Source organism: Bos indicus x Bos taurus, chromosome 4, assembly GCF_003369695.1.
Source record: "Bos indicus x Bos taurus breed Angus x Brahman F1 hybrid chromosome 4, Bos_hybrid_MaternalHap_v2.0, whole genome shotgun sequence".
Lineage (NCBI taxonomy): Eukaryota > Metazoa > Chordata > Mammalia > Artiodactyla > Bovidae > Bos > Bos indicus x Bos taurus.
The window spans coordinates 14,658,941-14,675,967 of record NC_040079.1 but is presented as its reverse complement, the minus strand read 5'-3'; the positions used below and the strand labels follow the sequence as shown (position 1 = coordinate 14,675,967).

Below are 17,027 nucleotides of genomic sequence, written 5' to 3'. Positions count from 1 at the left end.
CCATGGACTGCAGCACGCCAGGCCTCCCTGTCCATCACCAACTCATAGAGCTTCCTAAAATTCATGTCCATAGAGTCAATGATGCCATCCAACCATCTCATCCTCTGTCATTCCTTTCTCCTCCTGCCGTCAATCTTGCCCAGCATCAGGTTCTTTTCCAGTAAGTCAGATCTTTGCATCAGGTAGCCAAAGTATTGGAGTTTCAGTTTTAGCATCAGTCCTTCCAATGAATATTCAGGATTGATTTCCTTTAGGATTGACTGGTTTGATCTCCTTGCGGTCCAAGGGACCCTCAAGAGACTTCTTCAACACCACAGTTCAAAAGCATCAGTTCTTCAGTACTCAGCTTTCTTTATGGTCCAACTCTACATCCATACATGATTACTGGAAAAACCATAGCTTTGACTAGATGGACTTTTGTCAGCAAAGTGATGTCTCTGCTTTTTAATATGCTGCCTAGGTTGGTCATACCTTTTCTTCCAAGGAGCAAGCATGTTTTAATTTCATAGCTGCAGCCACCATCCGCAGTGATTTTGGAGCCCAGTAAGATAAAGGCTGTCACTGTTTCCATTGTTTCTTCATCTATTTGTCATGAAGTGATGGGACCAGATGTCATGATCTTAGTGTTTTGAATGTTGAGTGTTAAGCCAGCTTTTTCACTCTCCTCTTTCACAAGAGGCTCTTTAGTTCCTCTTTGCTTTCTGCCATAAGGGTGTTGTCTTCTGTATATCTGAGGTTATTGATATTTCTCCCAGCAATCTTGATTCCAGGTTGTGCTTCATCCAGCCCAGTATTTCTCATGAAATGCTCTGCATGTAAGTTAAATAAGCAGGGTGACAATATACAGCCTTGATGTACTCCTTTCCCAATTTGGAACCAATCTGTTGTTCCATGTCCAGTCCTAACTGTTGCTTCTTGACCTGCATACAGATTTCTTAGAAGACAGGTAAGGTTGTCTGGTATTCCCATCTCTTTCAGAATTTTCCACAGTTTTCTTTGATCCACACTGTCAAAAGCTTTTGGCATAGTCAATAACACAGAGGATTACTTGTCTATCAAAATAGAAGAAGTAATGCAAAAAGCAAGGAAGAGAGGGAAAGGTATGTACAGTTAAATGCAGAGTTTCAAAGAATAGCTAGGAGAGACAAGAAGGACTTCTTCAATGAAGAGTGTTTAATAAGAAAACAAAAAAAGGAGAAAAACTAGAGATCTCTTCAGGAAGTTTGGAAACATCAAGGGAGCATTCCGCACAATAAAAGATAAAAATGGTAGAGATCTAGTAGACACCGAAGAGATCAAGAAGAGATGGAAAGAATATACAGAAGAACTGTATAAAAATGATCTTAATGAACTGGATTACTACAATGGTGTGGTTAGTTACCCAGAGCCAGACATTCTGGCATGGAAGCCACGTGGGCCTTAAGAAGCACTGCTGTTAATAAAGCTATTGAACGCAATGAAATTCCAGCAGAACTATTTAAATCCCTAAAGGAGGATGCTTTCAAGGTGTTGCATTCATTATGTCAGCAAATCTGAAAGACCCAGCAGTGGCCACAGGACTGGAAAAGGTCAATCCTTATCCCAATCCCCAAGAAGGGCAGTACTAAAGAATGTGCTAACCATCAGACAATTGCACTCATCTTCCATGCTAGTAAGGTCATGCTTAAAATCTTGCATGCTAAGCTTCAGCATTATGTGAACCAAGAACTTCCAGATGTCCAAGCTGGGTTTATAAAAGGAAGAGGAACTAGAGATCAAATTGCCAACATTCACTGAATAATAGAGAAAGCAAGGGAATTTCAGAAAAGCATCTCTGTTTCATTGACTATGTTCAAGCCTTTGACTGTGTGGATCATGACAAACTGTGAAAAACTTAGAGAGATGGGAATAGCAGACCATCTTCCCTGTACCCTGAGAAACCTGTATGTGGGTCAAGAAGCAACAGTTAGAACCCTGTATGGAACAACTGATTGGTTCAAGATCGAGAAAGGAGTATGACAGGGCTGTCTGCTCTCACCCTGTTTGTTTAATCTATACACTGAGCACATCATGAGAAATGCTGGGCTGGGTGAATTACAAGCCAGAATCAAGATAGGTGGGAGAAACATCAACAGCTCAGATATGTGGATGATAACCATCCTAATGACAGAAAGTGAAGAGGAACTAAAGAGCCTCTTGATGAGGGCGAAGGAGGAGAGTGAAAGAGCTGGCTTAAGACTAAATATTAAGAAAACTAAGATCTTGGCATTTGATCTTTTCAGTTTTGTTCAAAATTTAAAATTTGTTCAAAGTTGATGCTTTTGAACTGTGATGTTGGAGAAGACTCTTGAGAGTGCCTTGGACCGCAATGAGATCAAACCAGTCAATCCTAAAGGAAATCAGTCCTGAATATTCATTGGAAGGACTGATGCTGAAACCGAAACTTCTTAGATCTCTAAGACACACATCACCTCTTTTTGAAAATCATAATATATGCATGCATACATCAAATAACATTTGGAGTTTTAGTTGACAAAACTTTTCTAGAAATGAGAGCCTGAGGAATTCCTTATTTATTCACATATACATTTATTTCTCTTTTAAACAAAATCTTACTGAATACGTGCAATGTGCTAGATACTGCACCAGAGTCTGTGAAGACTATAAAAGTGAACCCTGTACCTCAACTAAGAACTTTGAACTAAAAGCTGCATAATTTGGATAAGACATATCCACAAATAACTATGGTAGAGTGCTGAATCTCCTAAGTTCTAGGGGAGAGTTACTACAGAGTGCTTGGGAAATTCCAAGGAGGAAGAGATCACATGCGGATGGAAGAACAGGTTATTGGAAAGGTAATCATTTGTACTAGTCCTTAGGATATGAGTGTAATATTGATAGACAATGATAGGAAGAGAAGGCCTTTCAAGCATTAGAATCAGCATGAACAGAAGTTTGAATTCAGGAAGATATGGACAACATTTGGTAAGTCACCATTTGGCAAATAGTAAGAATGGGATAGTACAGGGTATGTGAACATAGATTAGCTGAATAGAACTAGAATGGTAGATTGTTAGATAAAGTGTAATAGATTATTATTAGGATAGTTACATTTATTCCGTCTCACTAGTTTCTAGAAAGAGAGGTTATTCCTAAACACTCCTGACCCTTTACCCTACACCTTCCCTTACTCTTCCTAATGGAAAGTGGGAGGATCTTTCTGCTCAATGAATTCAGAGGCAGAGACCAAATTCAGCTCCTTGTTAGTCTTCTATGGCTTCTCTGACAGCCAGCGATGTATAAGAAGCCCAGCAACTCCATGTGGTGAGTTTTGCAGGGGCAGAGCCTGCAAAAAAGGGGAGAGAAGTGGATCAGAGGGAACCTACAGGTTTTCCTCCCTGCCTGAGTTTCATGCATCCCACTTATCTAAGCCTTGCATATCAGCCAACTTTTATCAGTGATAGGCTGCTGTATATTTATTTATGTTTACATGTTTATCTCCATCAATGTCTGTTTCTTTTATGTGTGTTCTTGGAGATGCTATGTCACAAGACATAACCCCAAATATCAATCTCCTAGTATAGAGAAGAATGAGTCTTAAAGCTCACCACGGCATAGTAGATGGAAATACTGTTACTCTACCCTCTCCTTCTGTGAGCATCTCTCAAAGGAGCTGATCATCAGAGAAAGCAGGTGTTTTTTTTTTTTTTTTTTCTGTTCTGCCTTAGTCTTCCCAACAAATCATTTTTGTCAGTCTTATAGATTAGAAATGGTATCTCATTGTAATTTTAATGTGAATTTTTCTTACAGTGAAGGGAGTTGAACATCTTGTTTGTAAGGGCCATTTGTGTATCTTTCTCTGTTTATTTCTATATTTTTACTTTTTAATTTTGGGTCTTTTCATCCATTTTCTTGACTTTAAAAGCTTTTAATATATATATTCAGGAGACTAGTTTTTTATCTGTGGTAAAATTCATCAATATTTTCTCCAAATTTGTCTTCTGTGTTTGACTTTGATTAAGGTCATTTTGGCAGGCAAATGTTAAAAACTTAAAAAAAATTATGGAGTGAAATGTGTCTATCATTTCTTTTATGCCTGGATATTGTATCACAGTGAGAAAATCTTTCTATACTTGAAAATTATAACGGAAAATTTTCTTTCTGTTTTGGTTTTCAAGTCTTACATTTAGCTCTCCTATTTGGGGTTTACTCTAGAACAAGAAGAGACTATGGAATTCTCCAGGCCAAAATACTGGAGTGGGCAGCCTTTCCCTTCTCCAGGGGATCTTTCCAACCCAGGAATCAAACCCGGATCTGCATTTGCAATCCCATGGACTATACAGTCAATGGTTTTTCCAGTAGTCACGTACGGATGTAAGAGTTGGACTATAAAGAAAGCTGAGTGCCGAAGAATTGATACTTTTGAACTGTGGTGTTGGAGAAGACTCTTTTAAAGTCCCTTGGACTGCAAGGAGATCCAATCAGTCCATTCTAAAGGGAATCAGTCCTGAATATTCATTGGAAGGACTGATGCTAAAACTGAAACTCCAATACTTTGGCCACCTGATGTGAAGAACTGACTCATTTGAAAAGACCCTGATGCTGGGAAATATTGAAGGTGAGAGGAGAAGGGGACGTCAGAGGATGAGATGGTTGGATGCCATCACCGACTCTGTGATGTTGGTAGGCTCCGTGAGTTGGTGATGGACAGGGAGGCCTGGCGTGCTGCAGTCCATGGGGTCTCAAAGAGTTGGACATGACAGAGCGACTGAACTGAACTAGAATAAGAGTGACAAATAAAATTCACTTGACATCTATTATGTGTTAAAATGAAGCAATTTCTACAAGGATATCTTTGAATTTTATAATATCAGAATTTGTAGGTTCTAAAAGATCATGTAGGACAATTCATTATTCATAGGATAAAAGTCATTCAGTTGTGTCCAACTCTTTGCAACCCCATGGATTATACAGTCCATGGAATTCTTCAGGTCTGAAAACTGGAATGGGTAGCCTTTCCCTTCTCCAGGGGATCTTCCCAACCCAGGGATTGAACCCAGGTCTCCCACATTGCAGGCGGATTCTTTACCAGCTGAGCCACAAAGGAAGCCCATTCATAGGATATCCTCCACAAAACAGAATTTATCTTAATAATGAATACTAATCTAGGAATCAGGAGACTCTGGTCAGTAAATTTGTTTTGCTAGTAAATTACATGTGATCTTGAGTTAAGTTATTTGACCTCGTATTCACTAATATTAAATATTTGCTACCTTGAACTTCAAAGATTTTCTCTATTTATTACTTATTGGTCAAAATTAAAGTACTTTAGGAGCCAGCACAGGAGTTCCCACCCATGACTAAGGTCATGTGGAGAGGATCTGACATGCAAAGGCGAATCAGAACTCAAGAGGCCCCATGGACCTGCCCGAGCATCTACCCCCAAACCAAAATCTGTCTGTTTTACTATTTCACAACTTTCACCAACTCTTCTGACATTAATGGGGGTCTATCCCCAACCACCTTTTTCTGAAGAAAATCAACTTAGAGCTCTAGTTAATAATTCTCCTGGGCATAATAGGAGTGTTTCAATTCAAACCCCTCTGATGATTTTCTAGCTTGCCTGACAGGTTTGTTCACACTCCTGCAGCTACACATGTGATTGTTCATAGCCTCCCAACCACGAGAGGTATGGGAAGCTTAAGATATTCTAACAATGCAGAACTTCTCAGAGAGTTAAAATTGTTAGAATAGAACTAGTAGAGGATTTATTTGTTGAGCTAATGCTTGCTGCCAAGTTTCCATATCCCTTACCTATTGTGTCCCTGGGAGTGTATTGATTAATATAGTTGGTATATAGAAATGTAAGTAGTAGCTTTAATGTTTGTAACCTTGGACCCTTGAGTTAATACTTTTCTTGTTATAGCCCACCACACTTTTGCCTTATAGGAATGCAACTTTATCTAAAGCTTTCGGAGGGTGGCACCTGACTTTAGAATAATCACCTTTAGAGAAAAATAAATTTTCTGAAGAAAGGGTCATAAAATGTTAACAGGCCTCCTGGCCAGATGATATAAATCACCTAAAGCTTTTGCGTATGATAAGTTTACAGAAAGAAAGCCTGGCTTCGATAAGGATCAAGGACTGCTAACCTTGCATGACTCTACCCCCCGCCCCCCCCCATTATCCTCTATGCACAACTTAAGGTATAAAAACTACTTTGGAAAATAAAGTGTGGGCCATGCTTATCAAGCTTGGTCTCCCCATGTCATTCTATCTCTTTCCTTTTCCTTTTCAGGCTGATTCCCTGGAGCGCAGGGGCCCTCTGCGTTCATTTTCCTGCCTGGGCTTCTAAGACCCACTCGAGAAGGTGCCTAAGGTGGGGCACCTTCAGCAATTCGAGAGGGCGCCTGCGGCCTACGTGAACAGAGGAAGTCCCGTGCTGGGGCTTTATTGGCTTTCTGTGTAAACCAAGGAACATCAGCCTCTTTTCTCTCCTCTATTTTCTTAACTGCAAAATTCTTTCTTTATCTCTTTCTCTATTTCTCTCAGTCACTGACGCCGTCCTCCTGAGGGAATCCCTGGATCCAACCGGGGCTGGACCCCGGCAATAGTATTCTTACAATTTATTATGATAGTAATGAATAACTCATTTGGGCAAGAATTAAAGTAGATTGAATATATGTATACTGAACAGAAGTCATATATTTTTGCACTGAACTACTAAAGGATAGTCACCAGACAGTTTAAAACAAATGTAAAGCTCTCTCTGTTTGTACAAATAGCAAAGTTTATTGAACAAAAACTGAAAGAGAAAAAAGAAAGCAGTAAAGATCACTTATAGTATAAAAAATAGTACAAGAGAAAACATTTAACAGAAACAAAAGAATATAATCTTGGAGTGGGACTTTGTAAACAAAACACAAAACTTGAAAGAAAAGATTGAAAAATAATACTGTGTAATTAAAAAAAATTCATACCAAAGCATAATCAAAATTAGAAGGCAAACAGGAAGCTAAGAAAGATATTTCAAATATATATTAGAATAAAAGAGGATAGTTATTTTATTGTATACAAAAACTTATTAAAACTCATAAGAGAAAATCCACTAGACCAATAGGAAAATAGCAAGTATGTGAAGAGGCAATTTTCAGAGAAACATATGCACATGGCTTTAAAAACTGAAAATATGCTTAACTTCACTTTGTTGTTGTTTATTTGCTAAGTTATGTCTGACTCTTTGTGACCCCATGGACCACAGCCTGCCAGGCTCCTCTGTCCATGCAGTTTCCCAGGCAAGAATACTGGAATGGATTGCCATTTCCCTCTCCAGGGGATCTTCCCGACCCAGGGATTGAACTCGATTCTCCTGCATTGGCAGGCAGATTCTTTACCACTGAACCACAAGGGAAGCCCTAACTTCACTTACAGTTAAAGAAAAGCAAAAATATATTATCATTCCCTTAATACATGACAGGGACTGTGAATATAGCAGGGAGAAAAAATAGAATGATCTCTTTCCTGATCTCTCCCTCTGGTACAGAGGGAAGGCCCAACAGTCATCATTTACAAAATGGGTCACAGAAGGCCTTCCTAAGTGACCTTTGAGTAGAGTCTGCAGGATGTAAAAGTTAACTATGAAATCTGGATGGGAAGGGGAAAAACATCTAAGATAAAGGAAATAGAATGTTCAAAGGCTGTGAGACAGGAGAAGGAAGCAAAACTTGGTCAGTGAGCCAAGAGAATATCAGGGTACCTCGAGGGGAGAAAACAAAAGAAGTGGGAGTATGAGATGGGGAAGAAGTGGACTGGGACCATATTACTATATAACACTGAAGGGTTTGCTAGGTGTTGGAGAGTTGCCCTCAGAGCATTGAAACATGTTGGAAGAGTTTTAAGCAGGGGAGTAAAATGTTGCAATATGGTTTTCAAAAATATTACTGACCACCTCACACCTACTGGGATGGCTATTATTTAAAAAAAAATCAACCCCCACCCCACCCACAAAATACAATAAAAAACCCAAATAGGAAATAAGTGTTGACAAGGACGTGGAGAAACTGAAACCATTGTACACTAATTTTTTTTTTTGATGGTGATAATACATGATATTTTATTCACTTTAAAATGCTTCAGTTGATTTTGAAGATTTCATTTGGGAAATAAATATTTAAGAAAATAACTTATTTAAGCAAAGGGCTGAAAAAAGATGGCAGGAAAGAATTTGCAGAGAATCTGTTTTGTGTCTGGATTCAATTTTTACTTATTCAGATTTTTCATCAGTTCTTTTTTAAAAAAATTAGTTTTTAGGGATGTGCAATTTATTGAAGGAAAAAAAGCACTGAGCATCTGCTGTGCTGTGTCCTGAATCATCACAAATGAAAATGATGGATAGAGCCTGACTTGTGCAGTATTGATGGGAACGTAAAATGGTATGTATGAGTAAGTGAAGTTGCTCAGTCGTGTCCAACTCTTTGCGACCCCATGGACTGTAGCCTGCCAGGCTCCTCCATCCATGAGATTTTCCAGGCAAGAGTACTGGAGTGGGTTGCCATGTCCTTCACCAGGGGATCTTCCCAACCCAGGGATTGAACCTGAGTCTCCCGCATTGCAGGCAGAAGCTTTACCATCTGAGCCACCGCAAAGCCTATAAAATGGTACAGCCTATAGAAAACCGTGTGGTGGTTCCTCAAGAAATTAAAAATAGAATTATCATATAATCTAGCAATTCCGCTTATGGGTATATACTTAGAAGAATTGAGAACAGAGAGATATTTGTACTCCCATACTCATAGCAGCATTATTCACAATAGCCAGAAGGTAGAAACAACCCAAGTGCCCACTGACAGATGAATGGCCAAATGTGGTTTAGATATACAATGGAGTATTATTCAGCCTTTAAAACGAAAGATTTTTGACATATGCTACAACATGGATGAAACTTAAAGACATTATACTAAATTGAAGTCAGTCAAAGAAAGACAAATGCTGTATGATTCCACTTATATAAGAGTCATCAGATTCATAGAGAAAGAAGAAAAATGGTGGTTGCCAGGGGCTGGAGTGAGAGGGTGGTCTCATAGGTGCAGAGTTTCAGTTCTGCGAGGTGAAAAGAGTTTTGGAGATTGATTGCTCAACAGTGCAAAAGTGCTTAACAGTACTGAACTGTGCACTTAAAAGTGGTTAAGATGGTAGATTCATGTCATGTATGTTTTACCAGATTTAAACAAAAAATATCTTGAACTTGCTTCTTGCAGAATGAAGTGGAGGAAGTTGAGAACTGATGTAACTGTGTGAAGAGTTTCTGTTTAATTTTCACCGCCTGAATGATTATAGAAGATAGTGCTTACCAGTTTCAGGGATCTTAGTTTTCCCTGGCCCATGATAGTTTTTCCTTTTCATCCTAGATAGTCTCCTTTCTGTAATTTGGAGGGAAACAAGGAGCCATGAACTTACTAAGTCATGAAAGAATCAGTTATGGAATTCAGAACAGTAGGCTCTTTTTACTGATGATCTGATATTGTTGCAGGAAGGCAGACCCCTTCCAGGGCCTGAAACTGGGCTCTTGTCTAACACTCGGAAATGAATTGTCTGAGGAGACACGTGTGCTGACAAAGCAAGAGATTTTATTGGGAAAGGGCACCCGGGTGGAGAGCAGTAGGGTAAGGGAACCCAGGAAAACTGCTCTGCTGCGTGGCTCGCAGTCTCCAGTTTTATGGTGATGGGATTAGTTTCCGGGTGGTCTTTGGCCAATCATTCTAATTTAGTCTTTCCTGGTGGCGCATGCATCACTCAGCTAAGATGGATGCTAGCAAGAGGGATTCCTGGAAGTGGATGGACACACAGTGTCTCCTTTAGACCTTTCCCGACTCTTCCGGTTGGTGGTGGCTTCTTAGTTCCATATTCCTTATCAGGATCTCCTGTCATAAAACAACTCATGCAAATGGTTACTATGGTGCCTGGCCAGGGTGGGTGGTTTCAATCAGTGTGCTTCCCTTAACAATATGGCCTTGAATTTAGTCTAATTTAAGGAATCTAGGATGTAGGACTGATATAAGGAAGTTGGTTCTGAAAAAGGAGTTCTGAAAGGTTTCGCGTCTATGATCTTTGGATATCTTTATTTGCCAGCAACCTTCCTTTCACATTTCCACATCTGTCATCACATGACCCAACACTGCTGCTCTAAGGCTAACAGGCAGATAATAGCACAGAGGCTCCCTGGGTGGCTGTCAGCATTGTTCCCATGGGCCAAGGACCTCTGGGATATGTCCTTCTTCCAAGATTCTATCCAATTATTGATTTCTATGATCTGCACAGAGTTAAGAGTGAAATGGAATCTTGCCTGGAGGCTTTGCAGACAGACCCAATATAATCTCTTTTCAAGAGATTATAAATTGTTAAAATTCAGGGGAAGGCAATCTGATAAAAGATAGAAAATTTTTACATAATTATTTACAGTTATATCTTTTAAAAAGTATGGGGCTTGCCAGGTGGTTCAGTGGTAAAGAATCTGCCTGGCAAACAGGAGATGTGGATTCGATCCCGGGGTAGGGAAGATCCCCTGGAGAAGGAAATGACTATCCACTCCAGTATTCTGGCCTGGAGAATTCCATTGACTGTGTAGTCCATGGGGTCTCAAAGAGTTAGACATGACTGAGTGACTTTCACAGTAGAGTAGACTTTCACAGTAGACCTAGATGTGCTACAATGTATTACATGGAAAAAAACAAGTTTCAGGACAGTATGTGTGATGGAATACTAAAAAAAGCACATGGTTATATAGATGGGACATCTTTAGAGAGACATTTAATTTTTAACTATCTTTTTATACAGTTTTAATTTTCAACATGAGCTTCTTTAGTTTTTAATATATCAGTAGATATTTATCCCAAAGCAAAGCTAAACATATTTATCACTTTTATAACTCTCCACCTCTGCATTTTGACACTTTACCCTTTACCTCTCACTGCTACCAGCTCAGGGAGGTGACCCCATAGATTTGAAGGGAAGCATATGGCTGAAAAGTCAGTTGGAATGCATGCATATTGGATAGGCTGGAATAGCCATGAGGTTGGATGGGTGGCAGATTCTCTATTTCTCTCTTACTTAGGTTCCCATTACAATGGCCAAAGGATATTGGGGGATGGGTAGTGCCAAGATCATCTGGGGAATAGGGTCTCATGAAGACTTCAAGATGAAGAGAACATTTTTGACAGAAGCCCGTTTGCCATTTTTTCCCATCTCTCTTAAATACTCCTCATGTCAAGGTCTCTTTTTCTTACTGTGGTAAATAAATATAGCATACCATTTACTATTTAAATAATTTAAAGTGTAAAACTGGGACTTCTTGGGTGGCACCAGTGGTAAAGAACCCACCTGCTAATGCAGGAGACATAAGAGATGCAGGTGCGATCCCTGGATTGGGAAAATCCCCTGGAGGAGGAGACGGCAACCCACTCCAGTATTCTTGCCTGGAGAATTCCATGGACAGAGGAGCCTGGAGGGCTACAGTTCATAGGGTCTCAAAGAGTCGGACACGACTGAAACGACCAAACACACACAACTGTAAAACCAGTACGGTTAATTACATTAATTATTTTCACAATGTTGTGCAGTCATTGCCAATATTTCCAAACTGTTTCATCACACCAAACAGAAACTACTCATTAAGCAAGAATTCTCTATTCTCCTCTGCCTGAAGCCCCTGAGAATCTCTAACCTATTCTAACCTCTAACTTGTCTCTAACCTCCGCTAACCTCTAACCTGTTTCAGAATTTGCCTATTATTGTTATTATACAGTATTTGTCCTTTTGTTTGATTGATTTAACTTAACATAATGTTTTCAAGTACATCCATGTTATCACAACTCCTTTATATGGCCAAATAAAATTATATTTTATGTGTATGCTACATTTTATTTATCCATTCATCTGCTGAGGGCCACTTGAATTTTTTCCCACCTTTTGGTTATTATGAATAATGCTCCAATGAGCACTGTCATACAAATGTCCGTTTGTGTCCCTGTTTTCAATTCTTTGGGGTATATGCCTATAAGTGGAATTTCTGGGTTATATGGTAATCCTATGTTTAACTTTTTAAGGAACTGCTAGATTGTTTTCCACAGCAGCTGGACCACTTACATTCCCATCAGCATTGTATGAAGATTCCAATTTCTCCATGTCCTTATTGTTTTCCCTTTGTTTTAATTGTAGAAGGTGTGAAATGGTTTCTCACTGTGGTTTTGATTTACATTTTCCTAATGACTAGTGATGTTGAACATTTTTGTTGTTCCTATTAGTGATTTATGTATCTTCTTTGAGGAAATGATTATTCAAACCATTGCGCATTTTGGGGGCATTGATTTGTTTTTGTTGCTGTTGTTGAGTTGTAGGAATTATTTCTATATTCTGGATAGTAAACTCTTATATATATATGATTTGAAAATACTTTATCCTATTACGTAAGTTGTCTTTTCATTTTCTTGATTCTCTCCTTTGATGAAAAAACATTTTCAATTTTAGTAAATTCTAAAATTCATTAAAATGAAGTCTTCAAATGATGAATTTGATGCATCTGTTTTTTTGTTTGTTTCCCATGCTTTTGATATCTAAGAAGCCATTGACAAATTCAAGATCATAAAGATTTACCTCTATGTTTTATTCTGAGATTTTTATGGTTTACCTTTTATATTTAGGTCATAGATCCATTTTGAGTTAATTTTTATAAATGGCATGAAGTAGGGGTCCAACTTGTTTCTGTTACCTGTGGAAATCCAGTTGTCCCAGGACCACTTGCTTTAGAAATTATTCTTTCCACATTATTTTTGTCACCCTTGTTGAAAATCAGTTGGCCATATGGGTTTATTTCTGAATTCTCAATTCTATTCTGTTTGTCACGCATCTTTTCTTATGCCTGCACCATGCTGTTTTGATTAATATAGTTTTGTATTCAGTTCAGTTCAGTTCAGTCACTCAGTCATGTACGACTCTTTACGACCCCATGAACCATAGCTTGGTGATGCCATCCAACCATCTCATCCTCTGTCATCCTCTTCTCCTGCCCTCAGTCTTTCCCAGCATCAGAGTCTTTTCAAATGAGTCAGCTCTTTGTATCAGGTGGCCAAAGTACTGGAGTGTCAGCTTCAACATCAGTCCCTCCAGTAAACACCCAGGACTGATCTCCTTTAGGATGGACTGGTTGGATCTCCTTTCAGTCCAAGGGACTCTCAAGAGTCTTCTCCAACTCCACAGTTCAAAAGCATCAATTCTTTGGCGCTCAGCTTTCTTTATAGTCCAACTCTCACATCCATACAGGACCACTGGAAAAACCATAGCCTTGACTAGATGGACCCCGTTCTCTTTTAGGGGTTCCCCTCTGTGAAGGAAAGAGTAGGAGAGGATCAGGATGGGAAGTTGTGGTCCTGGCTGGTGTCTAGATAAAGGACACGTCGAGCCTGAAGAGTGGGCCAGGGCAGCAGCAGTGTGGAAGGACTCATCTCCAAATTCCCCTGCATTGCAGAGGGCTGAGTCAGCTCTTCCTTGACGTGATGCTGGACACAGGCACAGCTCCTTGCTGTGGTTAGGAGCCTCCTCTTGTCTTTGTGTTCATTTAGTCCCGGCTAAACAAAAAAGCTGAAGCTCCACTACTTTAGCTACATGATGTGAGTAGCCAACTCATTGGAAAAGGCCCTGATGCTGGGAAAGATTGAAAGCAGGAGGAAAAGAGGGTGGCAGAGGATGTGATGGTTGGATGGCATCCTTGACTCGATGGACATGAGTTTGAGCAAGCTCCAGGCGAAGATGAAGGACAGGAAAAGCCTGGCATGCTGCAGTCCATGGGGTTGCAGAGTCAGACATGACTTAGTGACTGAACAACAACAAAACAGAAATTGTGGAAGGCAGACAATTAGGTTCTCCCAACAAATCTACCCTTGTTACTCAATTGCCTTTTATAAGAGATTTCCAGAGAGAGGGCTGCATGTTGACAGGGCAGTGTTTCAGTGAAGACAGCAGGGCAGGTTTGCTTCAAAATTGGCCAAAGGCAGGACTAGATATGCTTTGTTCATAGATTCTTTCCTTAATTGATTGATTCATTGACTTGTTCATTCAAAAGTATTCACTGAGTATCAGAAACCATAAGTAAGCATGACAAAATTTCTGCTTTCATGTTGCTTACATTATAAAACAGGAGACAGGAAATAAGCCAAAAGTAAACATCATTTTAGGTGATAGGAACTAAGGAGATAAACAGATCCTTGTGAGGTGGTAGAAAGTAAAGGATGGTATGTGTTCTCTTAGGATGATGAAGAAAGGCTCCCTGAGCTTTGGCACTTGAGCAAAGGCCTGAAGGAAATGAGGGAGGAGCCCAGAAATCCTAAGGGGCTCAGATCCTTGGGTCCATTTCATGTTACTGACAGCTCAGTCTTTACTCTTTTATAAGATTTTGGAGGAAAAAACTGGTTGTAGAAGGAAGAATGTCTCTGGGGAGACTTTCTGAACTTTCTGTTAGATCAAGTCCAAGACCACTTATATGTATAGCCTGGGCTGGACCCAGAGTTCACATTTGGCAGCCTTGACTCCCTGCTGGATCTAAGGTTTTGAAGGGAGGGGATGTTGAAATCAGACCTTTAGCCTCTTGTCTCCCCATTCCAGCACAAGGAAGATGCAGGACAGGTGGAAGCCGAGGATGTAAGTCCACGTGTGCCCTCCTCTGGACCCTCCTCCTGTGAATCTGGTGATTATTGGTCTTAGAGCCTGGGAGAGAGAGACTCCTGACTGACTAACGCCAGTGCTGGCCAGTCTGCCTTCTATGAGAAAACACGTCCACTGAAGAGAAAAGCGAAGCTGATATTCACTCCCAAGAACAGAGTGGAAGAAAGTGGTAATTCAGCTAGGCAACTAGTTGGCCCATAGATTAAGGGAGACTCTGTCCTTGCCCTCACTATCTCACAGAAAATCCTCAAATTGATCCCCACTCCCATGCCCACCAGTGACACCAATGACGAAAGACATAAAGAAAAAGCTTTAAAATGAATGTAGTGCCAATGGACCCTATTTCAAGAAAAACCAACAGATAGCCAGCTCTGGGTAGAATTGAGGTGGCTGTGGGGGTACTTTTCTACAGGGTGTGGTACTGAAGCAGGCTCATAGGACACAATGCATTTGGTGGAGCAGGTAGTTCCATCCCAGATGGAAGGGAGAGCGTGGTAAAAAGGACTGCACTGTTGGGGGGTGGGGTGGCCTGGGAGGCTGTTGGGAGCAAAGGGGAAGTCATGGTGCCCTGTGGATGGACAGATGCAGTCATGCAGGCTGGGCGGAGGAGCCTTGCCTATGGTACAGTGTGGGTGACTGGGCTCATCTTCTTGGCCAGGTCCATTGTTCTTCATACATCATGTATATTCTTAGAAATAATTAGTACTGACCATGTAGAAGAACACTAGGGCATGAACCCTTCCTAGTCATGTTGTAGAGCTTATCAACCAGGGGGGAATATTTTCTCTACTTAGAACTGTTTCTGCTTTTCTGAGATCAGTCACAGTGTTCTCTCTCTCTTTTGCTGTCTAGATATCAGAAGGAACAAGCACTCAAAACTAACTGGTGGGGAATTATACCAGTGCTACTTAATTTTATCTCTTAGACTTCCCCGGCTCCCAGGAATTACACAATTACACCGTATGTTATTTGCTACCTTCATCCTCTTCTACTCAGTGACAGTGATGGGAAACCTGGTCATCGTCTTGAGGGTCTATATTGATAAATGTCTGCAGACCCCCATGTATTACTTCCTGGATCACCTCTGTCTTAGAGATGCTGACCACATCTGCAGCTGTCTCCTTGATGCTCTGGGGTCTGCTCCTTCTTGGGATGCAGGCAATATCTTTGACTACCTGTTGTGCACAACTGTATTTGTACCTGTCTTTGGGAACGTCAGAGTTCATACTAATGGGAACAATGGCTACGGACTGCTATGTGGCATCTGTAACCCTCTGCGGTACAACATCATTATGAATACAGATACAGATACACCTGTCTCTGGGCGGTAATTGTGTCCTGGGTGTTTGGGTTCCTGTTTCAAATCTGGCCAGTCTTTGCCACGTTTCATCTTACTTTCTGCAAATCAAATGTGCTAGACCATTTTTACTGTGACCGAGGGCAACTGCTCAAACTATCCTGTGACAACAGTCTTTTCACAGAGTTTATTCTGTTTTTAATGGCTGTTTTCATTATTGGTGCTTTTACCCCCACAATTATCTCCTACACCTACATCATCTCCATCCTCAAGATCCCCTCTGTTTCTGGGCGGCAGAAAGCCTTCTCTACATGTGCCTCCCACTTCACCTTTGTTGTCATCCGCTGTGGCAGCTGCTTGTTCCTCTTTGTGAAACCCAAGCAAACGCAGGCCGCTGAGTACAACAGGGTAGCATCACTGATGGTTTTAGTGGTGACCTCTTTAACAGATTCATTGAGGTCTTCTGAGACACCATGAAATGATACTGTCATCTCCTTAAGGACTATCTCTGTCCTAAGGACCATCATGTACTCATCATCACAGGCCTGAGTAACCTAGAAGCACTGATTGAAATCAGAAACCAGAGCCTTTTCATCATCAAATGGTTTGTGACCTGTGAGGGAATTTTAAGGCACTGACAGTGCTCAATGTTATAGCTGGATGGTTCCTACGTAGGAGTCACTTTAACATTTTAAAAGGATATATACATTTATACACATTACTGTGGTTGAAATGAGTTTCACAAAATAAATTTTACAAGTATAAATATACACAATATATGTGATTTTTTTAGAACACTTATATTTGGGTGGGATAGACAAGGAAAGTGTAATTCATTCTCTTGACAGCTGACTTAAATGTTTGATTATAGGTTCTGGGTCACCTTCCCCTATATTATTCCATTCTTTCCTGAGTTTTTCACTGCTTTAATTATTATTTTTTAAAAATTTATTTATTTTTAATTGGAGGATAATTGCTTTACAATATTGTGTTGGTTTCTGCCATACATCAACATGAATCAACCATAGGTGTACATGTG

The 17,027-nt window shown here is 40.2% G+C and overlaps 1 pseudogene; it reads left to right on the top strand.

Moving 5' to 3' along the window:
- The first annotated feature begins 15,579 nt into the window (after positions 1-15,579).
- On the top strand, positions 15,580-16,465 carry LOC113890878 (annotated as a pseudogene).
- The last annotated feature ends 562 nt before the right edge of the window (positions 16,466-17,027 follow it).